Below are 16,016 nucleotides of genomic sequence, written 5' to 3'. Positions count from 1 at the left end.
TTTTTGTTTGTAGATGTTACAGTAATTTGTTATATAATTTAGCAGTATACATATGTATATATATATATATATGATGATTGCAACGTCTTGTCAGACGAGTGCCTCTCCCTCAGACATTTAAAATCCATGAGCCCAAATGCCTGAGGGAGTATCTATACAAATATGATGGTACAGAGTCTTAGCTTTGTACGACAACTAAGTTTCTCTCTCAGTTCAACATGTTGAGATCCAGCAACAAGCAAGAGCAAGATAGCCAGCAACAAATTAAACTGCAGACCAGCTTAATGCGAGTAATGGTCTTCCGCTTTATGGCTTTTTTAAATCAGAGATTTGCTTCTCCTAGACAGGTTGCCTTCACCACGGCTTACGGGAGCCGTCTCCACCCCAATATGCACATACACACACAAATATACATGGTGCTAGTTGGCCGTTGACCCATGAAAAAGAGTTCATTCGCCCTTTGGGAGGTCTTGTTTTTAATCCTTCAGGGAGACTAGATGCCCTCCTCACGAAACAAGTCTGGTGGGGGAACCAGTTTAGTCGCCAGTGACCCGACCATGAGGCAGGTAGTACTGGGTTAAATGGTACCAGTAGCAACATGACCTGACACACACACACACACACACACACACACACACACACACACATATATATATATATATATATATATATATATATATATATATATATATACGTATATGTATACACACACACATATATATCATAAATACATAAATAATTTTAAGTGAAAATATATTTTGAAATCGAATAAATTAAAAGTAGTTTACTTAACAAAACAGTAGAGTTAAGTTCCAAGATAAACTCTTAAACTCTCTTTTCAATTAAAAAAAAAACTTTTTATAATAAATAATTACAATAATTATAAAAGTTGTTTTCTTTTTAAAATAGTTGTCTATTTTTGCATGCATTTTAACAGTTATCTCTCTTGGCCGGACATTTTTCTTTTAGAGTTTCCTCTGACTCAACACCGGCAGGTCGACCGGTGTTTCATTCCGTAGTTGTAGTCAGTTCCCTTTCTAGTCCCAAATGTCTCTGTCTTTTATCTTCTGTTGTCCTTCGACGTTTAAAACCATCTCCGGTAAGAAACATTATATATCTCCTTCTTAAAAACACTTTTTAATAATTTTAACGTAATTTTTTTTAATATTATTTCATCTTAACTACGAACTTTGTTTATTTTCTTTACCCCCATGGCTGACCCCCCTTACTTTTAGTTGTGTTGTTTATTTCATTACGCATACGATTCCCCATTCAGCCTTTTATAACTTCTTGATTCTTATCTTTTCTCGTTGTGTTATCAGTAATGTTTTTTTTGTTTGTTTTTTTTTGTTTTGTTTCTTCATTTTCTTTTTTTTTATCTACTCTCAATAAGCGTGTGTAAAAGGATTAAAAATATAAACAAATCAAATTTATTAGGGAAGATAATAACTTCCGGTGAATGTCGGAGAAATATCCAGTAAATAAAACGTCGCTAAATCGTTATTTGTATTTTAAACTAAATATTTTATCGTAGTTTATATTTTCATTTTTTTTTTTTTTACCGTGGTTTATTTTTTTTCTCTTTAGTCATTTCATTTAACTTAATATAAAAATGGGTAATAAACTTTAAAATATCAATTATTGAATGGATTTTATTATTTCCAAAAGGAAAGTTCGTTTTATTTCTATTAGGTACGGGCAAAATGAATGCCGATGCTCAAAACGTATAAACATTTTGACCCGTCCCTTTAATTAAAAAAATCACCAAAAGTCAGGAAATTAACCAATTTTAATGAAATTTTCAGTATTTATCAAATAATGACCACAAAATATAATGAACTAATTATTTTTATTTAAATCTTAGCGAAAATGTATTATTTTGTTTAAACAAAAAACACCCTTACTAAAGTTATGGTTTTCAGTAGTAAATAAAAAATGCAAGAATTTTTTTTTTGCTATTTTGTTTTATGTAAATAAAGCATCGTAATTTGTAACAATAAAAATAAAATAATTTTCACAGGAACATTACGAAAAAGCCCCTCAAGTCCGTGTTAATGAATTCGATATAACTCGAAGAAAAATTTATTTCTCGAACTACCAATATTATCATTGAATTCAGCATTGTTTATTTAATATTTTCACAAAAAATAGCAGAAATTATTTCTACTTTATTTTTACGCTCACATTTTTAACGTAATCTTTACATGTAAGATTTTAATATTTCCATTGCACGCAAAACGTATAATTATCAACGTAAAATAATGTTCAGATAATCTTGGAAAATAAAGTAAAAAAAATTGAATGGAAAAACAGGAACATAGAAAAATAATTTAATTAAAAAATGGCAAAAATTGTACGAATGTTCCATGGTGGTAAGTACGGATGTGCAGAGTTGAAAAGAAAACCAGTCTGTTTTGTCCACCCTCCTCCTCCTCCTCCTCCTCCTCCTCCTCATCCTCTTTTCAACTCCATGCCTGTTTGTGTTTATCAACTTTACATTTCACGTAAACATTATGATAAATTTTTACGTATGTCTGTATTTTTTTAGTGTGTAAATTTTTTTAATGATTAACCAATTGTAATTCTGTATTAATATTAATAAATAACGGTGCTAACTTTTTTTTCAAAGAATAAATTGTCAGTAGTATAATTAATGAATTTAATTAAATTTTATGCATTTTTAAATGAAGGAAGGGGGGGTCTTCGACTAAAAAAAAAAGTCGCTCGGTATGCCGGAATAAAGACATAAATTATGTCTAATTTGTCCTTCCATACATATTTCAATTTTGCCGCCAGAGTGTGGAGAAAACTAGAAATTACTGGTTGCTCAGGAGAGAGGGGAGTAGGTGCAGTTACTAACCAAAAGAGTTGTTGTTTCCTAGAAGCGTTATAAAGCTTTACCTTGGTCATGCGATGGTGATCACATGACCTTTTCAGACCTATAAAGGGAGGTAATCAACCGCCTTGTGGTTGGTACAATTTCAGTTGTATTTAGAAATTTGCTGCTGATGGTTACAATTTCAGTTGTATTTAGAAATTTGCTGCTGATGGTTACAATTTCAGTTGTATTTAGAAATTTGCTGCTGATGGTTACAATTTCAGTGGAGTTTACTTTTGCTGATGATGCTGATGATTACATTGATTTACTTATTTTGTTAACTGACTGTCACGTCGCGGAAGGGCAATTCTTTCGCAACTCTGAGCAGTCTTATTACTTTTAGGAAATTAATTTTCCCACATTACAAGTCTCGTTCCTACCAGTGATACATTTTTGGATAATTATTACTTTTTTTTAAAGTTAAGTACATTTATTGTATTAATTCATTATCTTAAGACTTTAACTAAATACTTAACTTGGAAATAATTCCAGAAAACTTATATTTTTCTTGCCAGAAAAATGTAAACACGATTTTTGCCATAATGAATTTTTACGTGAAATCTATGGTTTTTCAGATTTGAGATAAAATTTTTCCATGTATTTTTTTCACACACTTTTTTTCTTTGCGAAATTAACTTTAAACTATAATCTTTCAAATACAATAAAAAGTACTCGACAATTAAAAAAAATATTATGATTAACCGGCGTTAAAAACCATACCCCCTACTAAAGTAGACATTAATTGCCCGTACCTAGTTTAATGACTGTTTTTCTCTCAGAAAATATTCACATTCATTTCAAGCCACGTGTGACACTCTATTCATAAAAATCTTAAACTTCATGATATTCTCACGAGATCCACATTTAGCTAAGCCGGCATAATGAAAACTCGTTACAAGAAAACATTTACGTTTAAATGATTTGAATTAATATTCCATCTTAATACAGTGATTTTGAGTTCGTTGTGAAGTGTCATTATTTTCCGGAGTTATTTCTATATTTTTATGTTATGTTGGTGAGGATGTGCTTCGGTGGAAACTAGTAATCAGTGATCTTATTAAATTTATTTTTAATTGTCCTGCAGATATTCTACTACTTTTGACATCAACAGATACCTGCACTTGCGACCTCAGTCTTAAAAATTGACTCCATAGAAGTGAATGACTCCACGGTCAGTTTTTTTACAAATTGGCACCACTTTCATGAGTTCTATAGGGTCAGAATTAAACAAAAATTATTACACATTTTGTACGTTCATCTTAGTTTATTTTTAATCAGTTCATATGTATGTTATGTTTGAACAGTGGTAATATGCATGTTATATTTGTACAGTGGTAAGCTTTGAATGTTATATTTGTACAGTGGTAACGTCACCAGCTTTGAATGTTACAGTTTTGATTTTGGTTTCGATTCTAGCTGATGACACCCAAATATGTTTTTTATTACTTTTGGCATCACGACTCTATAATCATATATACGAAATCTGGACAAATGTAAAAGATCATATTTAAGCATATTTAACAACTGGGAAAAGCAAGGTATAAAATAAAATGGACTTTCTTACATTTTGGGGTTTCTGTAGAACTTATCCGCGATGCATTGTCTCTTGTTTTGATTGTGTGAAGCTAGGTCTTTTACTGAACTCTCGCTTTGGGGAGGGGGCTAATTAACCTTTTCTTTGTTTTGTTGGACTGCCTGAAAGCCGTTTTAGTAAATTTTTATTTACTTTCCACCTTAACAATCATCATTAACAATACGACTTCGATAGGTTTTCGGATATGCTGAAAACGAAAACGAATATCGCATTTAAATTTGCTGCAAAGTAGGTATCTAGATATAAAAAATGTAATTGATTGTTATCCGTGGTGGCCAATTAAGTATACACTTGCACATACAGAATTGACCACTACTGATAACATAAGGAATTACGTTGCTTAATATTTGGAAAACTACTAGTGCACTTGCACATACAAAAATGTCCATCACTGATAACATAAGGTACGACACATCTCTGGAAACATATTATTCTTTATTTTTGGGCTTTAATGTCTTTGTGTCTTTATTGAAAGAGAAAAGCAGAAAAGAAAACAAAAAATACTTTTCGACCAAAAAACAAAGTCAAAACTAACCTGATATCTAGGTGGCCATAAAGTGGATGCTCATTTTACGTTTAATTTATATTTAAATGTTAAAAATGTTTTTGAAAAAGTACATTTTTCATAAAAGTCGTCATTGTAAAGGGGTTTGGGGAGTTTGGAAAGATTCTAAACATTGACCAAAGCAAGAAACTTTACAAATTAATAAATTACAAAAATGATCATGATTCTTTAACAAATTATAACATTATGGTTCTGAATTTTTAGAGGAGGAATGTTCTCTTGTATTATTTAGATTAAGACTACTATTTTATAAACTTTTTTTCCTTTTGGCTATGATTAAAGAACGTGTGTATCTTTTAGACCCCTATCCATGTGTTTGTTATGAAATTTGGTTACGTTTTAAATGTTACCTATGATAATCATATGAGAGGATGTAAACAAGTAAACTTTTAATCCCCTTCCTCATCTTGAGGACAGAGAGGTAAACTGCTAGTGACTCTCTTTGGATATAGGGCACCTTACTTTCATCGGTTGTATTGCTTAGAGTAGCATGAAAAAAATATGATAATTTCCTGACATATTTCCCCTACAATCAATCGAAACTAACAACAATTCCTTCTCTTCTCTACCTGCATAGGTAAAACTCTCCTCTATCCATATAGGAAGAACAAGAGAAAGAAAAGAAAAAATATGCAATCAAAAATGCCAATTGAACAATTCTCCTGACCATGCGGTAGGGCAAACATCTCACAATCGAGTTACTTACTTAACTTCCTGGTAGTTGCATGATTGGTCCAAGTGATGAGGTTTTGTTTGGAGTCTAAGAGTATATAAAACGTGCTACAGGTGGAAAATGTTGTTTCCTTTCGTATTTCAAGTATGTTAGCCATCACCAAAATTATGTGATTAAAAACAAGACAATACATTAAGACGGTTCTAATTAAAATACATGACTACTTTTTCAAAACTTTAAAATTAACATCGACTGTTGGTATTGGTGGTCAGTCCTAGAGTGATATTATCACTGTTTGAATGGGCCAATATTCTATGAGATATTCTATTGATATTCTTAGCTAGTATGAATTGAGCCACACATGTGCGATGTTGTCGGCTGAGTGTAAGCTTCTTTTTTCTTTGGTCGGTCCTGTCAATTTTGGGGCAAAAGAATTGAATTCTTTTATTTATCATGAAAATGCTTTAAGATACGAAAATCTGCCCGCCCTTCACTTATAGAATATCCTTAAGCCCTAAATGTCTTCATTCATTATGAATTGTATGCTTAGAAGCATACTTTTCAACATAGTCTGACTCCACATTCACGACATCAAGTCGTAATCCTTGTGCCTTTGAAGCCTTCATATCGGTTCTTTCCTTAGGTTGGTCTAACGACAATAATGTTCCCTATCGTCTTCGCAGTGTAATAACATATTGTTTTACCATGTGCTTCATTCATGTGTATGTAACTAACAACCCACTGAAAAACGGTACGATTTGATGATTTGTTGATAACTGAGGTTGCTGACCTTGCATTAGGGAAATAGTTGGTATTGGAGTCCAGATTGGCCCACAATGGGCAGTGAAATGTCTTCCACAATGATAACATCAGCTCACTCATTCATCAATAATATCACTGGACTGTATCATTTTTAGTGGGAGTGATAGTTACATACACATGAATGAACTACCTGGTAAAACAATATTTATGTCGTTACACCACCAAGACCATAGGCGACAATCGACCTTAGGGTTAATGTCTTAATACATGGAACACCCAATGCATGTTGCAAACCATCTGACGGTAAATTACATCGGTAAATGGCACTCGATTAATCCTATGCGTGTTTACTGCTCGAGTTAATAAAATTTCATCTTTCAAAGTCTCATACAGAGAAAGGAATATTTCTTGCATTATTTGACTCAGATTCGCGGGAATTCCCATCAAGCATTGATCAGGCGAAACTAGCAATCATTGGTTTAAGCCAAGCATTGTAACAGACACAGACAAATAATAAAAAATAACAAACCTTTAAAGTGACTGAAAATATTTTTATTTATTGAAAAAAATGTTTTGCAAATTATTTATCAACAACTTTTTTTCTTCAAGAAAAGATGAATATCTTACTCTTTTAACTGTAAATTGTTAGGTTTTATATTCAAGAATAGATGAATATTTTACTTTTTTAACTGTAAATTGTTAGCTGTAAGAACAAGTTTTTTTGGTTTTCAAGATTTTTTCAGTAAATCTTTTGAGTGTTCCACAGAAATTGTTTATCTATTTTTTAAAGAAAATGTGAAAAATATGTTTACAAACATGTGTAGTCTGCAGAAGTGTGCTCTGAAACAACACTACATTCCTTTCACATATTTTTCAAGGTAGCCATTCGGAATGCCCACAATAAAATGATTTTTATTATTGTGGGAATCTCCAACTTTGATCGCGGAAAAAACGATCCTGTGTGCAAGAAGACCCATTGTCTGCACTGTCTATTAACAAACTTCTTTTCAGTAAGCATTTGTTTTGATGGCAATTTCCCTTCCTGGCGACATGCATTGGTGATTTTATTTGTTTTTCTAACATGCATAGATTTATTTCTGTGTTTGTCTTTTTCTGTTTGGCGAGTTTGAAACAAAATTTGTTTGCTAGCTTTTTTGTTTATTCACTGTCTTCCAATTCGAAAGTCGTTTACTTATGGCGCTTTTTCATTGGCTAATCGAACATCTAACCAATGAATTAAAAAATTAAATAATCAGAAAAAACTGCGAACTTACATAAAAAATAAATAAAAAGGTCCATTTAGTGTTTGAACATTTGAACAAGACTCAGCTTAAACCGATGATTGCTGGGCGCCTAATCCATGCTTGATGGGAATTCTCAAGAATTCATGTGAAATTATGCACAAGTATCGAATATTTTTGAAAAACAGAATATAGATCTTACCCAACCTAAATAATTCCCTTTCATTTGTTCGTCTTCCCCACTTCCAAACTCCAAACCTACTCTGAGCCTTTTCAAGTGGATGCTATTATCACCTTTGACATCCAAGTGATGCAATAAGGGATAACTCGAAGTCATGCAAGGTGTTAATACTCTCATCTCCATCAATAGTATGTCAGATTCTTCATCTAGTTTTCCTGATGATGTTGAGTCTTTCATATTGTGATATCAGTTTGTTCCATGGCCGAATTGCTATCTGACTCAGTGGACTTCCTCGCAGAAGCCAATCTGGTGGTTCTTAATGGTCTTTCCGTTTTGGAAATGTTCTATTCCTTGATCAAGGTTGTAAGCAGATGTTCCGCATGCACCTTTATCATGAGCATGTCAACTGATCGTTAATCCTATATGAGACCGGGCCTGTTTTATGTATAACCACATAATATGGTTTCTAACATACATCTAGCTTTTCCCGCTTTTGGTGGATCTTATAATAAACCAGATCTCCAATCTTAAAGTCTATGGACTTTGTTTTCTTATTAAAGTTGTCTATCAGTTTTTTCTTGCTTTCCAAATATTATCCCTTACAAAAGTAAAAGATTGATGCATATATATTATATTTTACAAAAGTAAAAGATTGATGCATATATATTATCCCTTACAAAAGTAAAATATTGATGCATATATATTATATATTACAAAAGTAAAAGATTGATGCATATATATTATATATTACAAAAGTAAAAGATTGATGCATATATATTATATTTTACAAAATAAAAAAAAAATGCAGTGGATTTTTCGTCGGCAAACAAATTGTACACTTAATTTGGTATAAACATGAATTACATGTTTTATTGTCTTGGTGGAGGTGAGTAGATGGAGCCTTGCTTGTGATATTTTGATTGACGGCTGATTGTAGACCTCTCTTGTCTTTTGCTTTTGTCTCTGGGCTATAGATGTGACTTACAATTGACAACTGTGCACGTCAAAAAATGTGACCTTCCCACTGACAAGGATTAACATCAGTAAAAGATTCTCATAACACAACAATAATAATATATAGTATCTTTAATTATGTAACCAGTATCAAAACTTTAATTCTCACAATGTATATTATGTAAAGAAAGTAACAATCTGTTTCCTACAACACTGAACAAAATCAATATGTACTAATAAAATGCATATAAAAAATCGCTGCTGAATGCTGCTGTCATGTTATGTGGATAACAGTTTGTACACCATACATGAAGGACTTGTCAGAAAAATATAAAGAATCTGTAATCTATAAAACGTGAGGATAGTATTCAAGAGTGGTTCGACTCACCAAAACAGGCTGTGCATATAAAGTCGCTTATGGAAAAAAAAACAATTATACAAATGTGAGCCATGTCATTCACTAACAGTAAAATTAGAAAAATATTGAAAAGCTGTAATATGTGGAAAGATTTAAACATTAGTTATGACGGTATATGGATGGAAAAGGGAAACCATCTACCATAAAATCGGAGGTAAAATAGAAACGTGAAAATAACACCCAAGATGAGAACAGTATTCTGAAGAATCAAAATAATATAGATAATCAATCCTCATCTCTAAAATGAATGTAAAAAAATTAGATGAATATTTGAAAATAGAAACAAATTAATTTTGTCAACAAACCATATAATCATTTTGAATTTTATTAATAATGAATTTATATTTATAAAAATTAACATAATAAATTCAATTTTACTAAATGAAATGTATTTTTTCAAATTTACTTTATATTTCCAGAATTTGCAACAATGAAAAGAACTCCATTAATGCATCAGAAGGACCTTTCGTCATTGGTGATTTCAATAATTTTATAATAATTAAATTTCTTCATATAAATTTTCTAAACTTGAAATTTATAAGCGTATCTCCTCATACTGTCCATTACATATAATTTTTGTGGAATTAGATGCGAGCAAACATGGGAGACAAACTTCATTCTTGTGAAGTATGTGGTTCTTCTTTTGCACAAAAGTATACTTTGTGGCTCCATATGAAAACACATACAGGAGACAAACCACATTCTTGTGAAGTATGTGGTTCTTCTTTTGCACAAAAGTCAACTTTGTTGCGTCATATGAAAACACATACAGGAGAAAAACCACATTCTTGTGAAGTATGTGGTTCTTCGTTTGCAAGAAAATCAACTTTGTTGCATCATATGAAAACACATACAGGAGACAAACCACATTTTTGTGAAGTATGTGGTTCTTCCTTTGCACTAAAGTCAACTGCGTTTCATCATATGAAAACACATACAGGAGACAAACCACATTCTTGTGAAGTATGTGGTTCTTCTTTTGCAAGAATATCAACTTTGTTGCGTCATATGAAAACACATACAGGAGACAAACCACATTCTTGTAAAGTATGTGGTTCTTCTTTTGCACACAAATCAAATTTGTTGATTCATATGAAAACACATACGAGAGAAAAACCACATTCTTGTGAAGTATGCGGTTCTTGTTTTTCACAAAAGTCAAATTTGCTGAGTCATATGACAACACATACAGGAGACAAACCACATTTTTGTGAAGTATGTGGATCTTCATTTGCACGGAAGTCAAGTTTGTTGAGTCATATGAAAACACATACAGGAGACAAACCATATACTTGTTACATATGTGGTTCTTCTTTTGCATGGAATTCAAGTTTATCAATTCATATGAAATCACATACAAGGGAGAAACCACATTCGTGTGAAGTGTGTAGTTCTTCCTTTGCACAAAAGTCATCTTTGTTGCGTCATATGAAAACACATTACAAATGAAATCAGCACTTAAAAGACCCAGAGGCCACTCGAGGATAAGTGTTAAATAATGTACATTGGTCAAAAGGACAATATAGTAATCGTTAGAAGTGTAAAATTGATCAATTTGATAGATTGAGGGGAACGGCTCCTCAAGAACTTATTTACATTGAACTTGAAGACGGTCATATTGTAGATAGCTTGACAGCAGGTAAACGGAACAGAGTTCCACAGGTGTACCGTTCTTAGGAAGAAGCGTTTTTCATGGAATCTATGTTTAAGTTTAGGCACAGATAAAGAGTGAGGGAATTATTGATAGTGTTTGTAGCCAAGCAAGTGCTTCTCATGTATGTGTGGCGAGGGCATCAATAGATTGGAGCTCAAATGAGCACCTGCCATTAAAATAACGGTAAAAAAGAGGTTGCAGGGAAAAGAAAGGACATCGCCACTAGGCTAAGAAGTCTATTTTTAACTCTTTCAAGGCAGGATAAGTTTTTCCTAGCTGCTCCTGCTCAGATGTGACAGCAATACTCTATCCTTGGACGTACCTGGCTCTTATATAGAATTGCATCAGCAGGTAGATATCTACTGGATCGGTAGAAGAATCCCATCATTTTTCCATCGGCCTTGGCAACAAATTTAATATATGTATTCCATCTTAGATCAGGAGTAAAGGTCAAGCACAGGAGCTTGTCAAAACATGGAGCCTCCCCAAGACGAGAGCCATTTATTTCAATTTATGCTAGATGGGGATCACAGCGTTGCTGATGCAAACCGAGAAACTTGGTTTTAGATATATTAAAATCAGTGACTTTTTACCCAAATGTAACACGCGCTCAAGCTCAGAGGAGAGAGAATCAGAGAGAACTTGGTCGTTCGATGTGCTAACATAGTAGTGTCGTCAGCAAAAATACATATAAAAGATCTAAGGATGTGATTTGGAAGATCATTAATGTAGATCAGGAAGAGAGTTGGACCCAGGATTGACCCCTGAGGGACACCAGCATTAATACTATGAGTTACTGATTTCTGCCCATCAACCACTTCTCTTATGCATACTTGAAAAGGCATTTCCAGCTATTCCATAGCTGGAGATTTTGTGAAGTAGAACTTTATGCCATACCCTATTAAAGGCCTTTGATATGTCAAGAGCAATTGCCCCAGAAAGGAAGCCTCCATTGAGAGATTCGCTAATCCTATGATAACTGTAAGCATATCTGCTATAGATCTAGCAGAACGGAAACATATTGGATGTAACTAAGAAGGTTATTTTTACTGAGGTGGTTGACTACTTCTCTATTAAACACAGATTCAAGTAAGTTACTCCTGACACACAGGAGACTTGTGGGACTACTGAAAATGAGATGACCGATCACCTGAATTTTTTCATACTGAGATATGGAGCAAGAAGGAGAATGTGCCAACCCTACGTGGAGTAAGCGTCCATAATGATGCTGGCCTTAACACAGAAAGGAAGGAAAAAATAACAAAATAGCAAGGACTTATGCACAACATGAAAAGAAACTGGAATCTTAAGAAGATATCCATCATATCAGGCATTATAGGAACAGCTGGGAGAATGAAAAGTAATTTCAAAATCTACCTGGCGAATGTACCCGATGAACCAAGTGCAAAAGAAATAAAATAATAATACTTTAGAATCTTAAAAACGATCTCTTGGTTGGAGTAACTTAACTAATAGGGGAATTATGGCGTCCTGTAGAATGCCCCATCCCCAGGAAAAACACCGATTTCGCAGATTTGGAACTATGTAATCCAGTTGAGCATTGCGTCCATCTCGATATGTGAATAATAAGATGAAGGATCTCAGAATGACAAGTGTAGTTTGTGCAACAGAGAAGTTATTTTGAGCCATTTGACATTTGTTGGAAATACAATGGATTGTGTAAATATATCCACATCATCTGTAAAATGTTGAATATTGAATGTTGCAGGAAGTTGTGGGAACAATAGTTGGACATATACCCCATTGACTATGACTCTACGATTCTTACAGCTACATACTTAAGAAATGGAGTATTTTACATTTTGATATCATCAATTGCATTTAGCTATACAATATTACATGTAAATAATCAAATAACATCATAAATAACACCGTAAGACGGGGCAAAAACCGTAACCAGGGTCTGGAAAAACATTGTATTCCACATCGTAACCTGAAAAAAAAACAGGTTTTTGCTGCAGCTTTGTAAAATTCAGTATCTGAAACCGAAATGACGGCATCTTATGAAATATTTAAATGTTTGCGAATATGACGTAATACCATTTAGCAATGTGAGTGATTTTTGTGACAGACATCACATTATTTGATCCCTGTTGTAATTAATTAGAAAATGCCTCCGTTTGAGTGATATGCTTTACAGATTTGGAACTATTGATCCATTTCCTCTAATATGTAATCCAGTTGAGCATTGCGTCCATCTCGATATGTGAACGTCCATTGTTTTCCTTCTCTCTAATTTCGAAAACGGGTGTTGACATAGATCAGATCATTTTCTATTATAAAGTGTCCCATGTGTCCCATGTTTTTATTTGACATTTGATGATATGCAAATTTTCGGTGTTGGCTCCTGCCTAACTGTGCATTGAAGTTGCCACCAACAATAATAATATTATGTTTTGGAATAGATATGATGAGAAAATGGAGAAAATATTAAAACGAAATTCCAGGGTTTTATATACACCATTGACGTTTACTCTACGATTCCTACAGCTACGTGCTTAGAAAATGTAACTATTTAAGCTGACATAATAAAATGAGACAAGAAGGAGAAAGAATCAACCTTAGAAGTTTATTTCCTAAATATTATTTGGTTAAACAGAGAAAAAATATTTAAACGAAATACCAGGGTTTTATATACAACATATAAACCATTGACGATGACTCTACGATTCCTACAGCTATGTGCTTAGAAAATGTAACTATTTAAGCTGACATAATAAAATGAGACAAGAAGGAGAAAGAAATAACCTTAGAAGTTTATTTCCTAAATATTATTTGGTTAAACAGAGAAAAATATTTAAACGAAATACCAGGGTTTTATATACAACATATAACCCATTGACGATGACTCTACGATGCCTACGGCTATATGCTTAGAAAATGGAACTATTTAAGCTGACATAATAAAATGAGACAAGGAGAAAGAATCAACTTTTTGGTTAAACAGAGTGAGAAAAAAGTAATTATAGAACATACAGCCTTTATACCGAGTTCATGTTTTAACAGTTTTTTCTATTTTTTAAGATTTAATACATCTCAAGACAACCTTTAAACAGTTTTTATTTTGTTAAAAGTAATACATCTAAATAAAACGTTTTAACAGTTTGTTTTTATTAAATTTTATACATCTCGACAAAACTTTTTAACAGTTTTTTATTTTGTTAAATTTAATACATCTAAATAAAATGTTTTACCAATTTTGTTTAAATTTTAATACATCTCATTAAAACGTTTTAACAATTTTTTGTATTTTTTTTAATTTTATATATCTCAATTAGGGTTTTATCAGTTTTTTTTTCAAATTTAAAACGTTTTAACAGTTTTTTTTTAAATTAATACATCTCAATTAAATATGTAAAATTTGTCTTATTTTTTAAAGTTTAATACATATCAATAAAACGTTTTAACAGTGTTTTAAAATTGAATACATCTCAAACGCTTTGACAGTTTTATTTTTAAATTTGATACATCTCAATAAAACGTTTTGACATTTTTTTATTTTTTAAAGTTTAATACATTTCAATGAAGCGTCTTAAAAGTTTTTTCTATTTAATTCATCTCTATAAAACGTTTTAACAGTTTTTTTTTATTTTTAAATTTTTTAATGCATCTCAATGAAACGTTTTAATAGTTTATTAAAATTCAATACATCTCAAATGTTTTAACAGTGTTTATTTTTTTAAATTTAATACGTGTTAACAGTTTCATGTTTTAAATTTAATAAAATGCTTTAACAGTTTTATTTGTAAATTTAATACGTCTCAATGAAACGTTTGGGCACTTTTTTATTTTTTAAAATTTAATACATTTCAATGAAACGCATTAATTTTTTTTAATTTTTTAAAAATTTAATACATCTAAATAAAACCTTTTAAGAGATTTTTTAAAAAAATTTAATGCATCTCAATAAAATGTTTTTAATTTTGTAAAATTTAATACATCGTAATAAAATGTTTGGACATTTAAAAAAAATTATTTAATTTTGATAAATCTCAATAAAAAGTTTTACAGTTTTTTAACAATTTAATACATCTCAATAAATCGTTTATTTTATATCAAGTTTTTATGTCTAAATATCTACTAAAGATTTTAGACTTTAATCATGGTTGTTTTCATATATATGTTTTGTGTGCTTCATTCAAATTTCACTGTCACAAGCAGTTAAAATCCCATTTCATCGATGTACGCTTAGGCACACATGAGACTTAAGAGATGATAAAACGTTTGTCCATGGAGATCTAACAGAATAAAGACATTTAATCGAAATGAAAAGACACATTCCATTAAAATATTATAAAGATGAATTCCTATCTTTAATCCTTATTAATTTTTTAGTTAGAAATGTTTCTTCTCTTAATACAATTACTTGTTTCGATTTTCTAATAAATATTTTATAATCTTATTCAATTTGTATTTTGATCTATGCGTATTAGAATTGCCAATTTCACACAATTATGTTGCCATAGCCTGGATGGCATTCACTAAACCTAAGATGATAAGATGCAAAGATGTCCATTCTCCAATAGAAGGATGCAATACCTTGAAGTAAAGACCATACAACACTATCTAAAGCTAGATCAAAACGTCCATTTTAGAAAATTAATTAATTCTATTCAAAAACTGTGTGAAGCCAATAAATGGTAAAAAATGAAAGTTTTCCGATGTCACAAAAATGGTTTAGATGCTTGACAACGCCTCCATAAGTTTCTATACGTTCAAAACACAAAACAAAGTAATATTTATCAACATATAGAATACATAAAGGGAAACACGAGAAAGTCAAAGTAAAAATAAAAATAAATCCACATTTTAAAGTAAAAAATGTTAATGTGCTAAGCCTTCATTTGTCTAAATTCGCCGTTGATTTTATTTAGTATGTTTGTCCCGTACTTATAACTTATATACCCAACAACTAGTAATATATAATAACACATGTTCAAATAAACTGTGCTGACTCGTGGCTAAAATTAGTGGAAGTGCTGATTCAGAAAAAAATTCTTGCCTTCGTTTTCACGAATCTATTTTCACAAGCCAGCTATCCTACAGCTGCTGCTGATTTTCTTACACGTGCTCTG

General features: G+C 31.7%; 1 long non-coding RNA gene across 1 annotated transcript; it reads left to right on the top strand.

The window, feature by feature from the left end:
• The first annotated feature begins 1,005 nt into the window (after nucleotides 1-1,005).
• LOC145270767 (uncharacterized) lies at nucleotides 1,006-14,143 on the top strand. The gene is made up of 2 exons (XR_013865556.1): nucleotides 1,006-1,099; nucleotides 9,686-14,143. It is a non-coding gene; the product is annotated as an uncharacterized LOC145270767 (long non-coding RNA).
• The last annotated feature ends 1,873 nt before the right edge of the window (nucleotides 14,144-16,016 follow it).

Source organism: Euprymna scolopes, chromosome 46 (genome assembly GCF_053919585.1).
Source record: "Euprymna scolopes isolate OS-2025 chromosome 46, ASM5391958v1, whole genome shotgun sequence".
Lineage (NCBI taxonomy): Eukaryota > Metazoa > Mollusca > Cephalopoda > Sepiida > Sepiolidae > Euprymna > Euprymna scolopes.
Note: the sequence above shows the minus strand (reverse complement) of the source record. Positions and strands in the feature narration are given on the sequence as shown.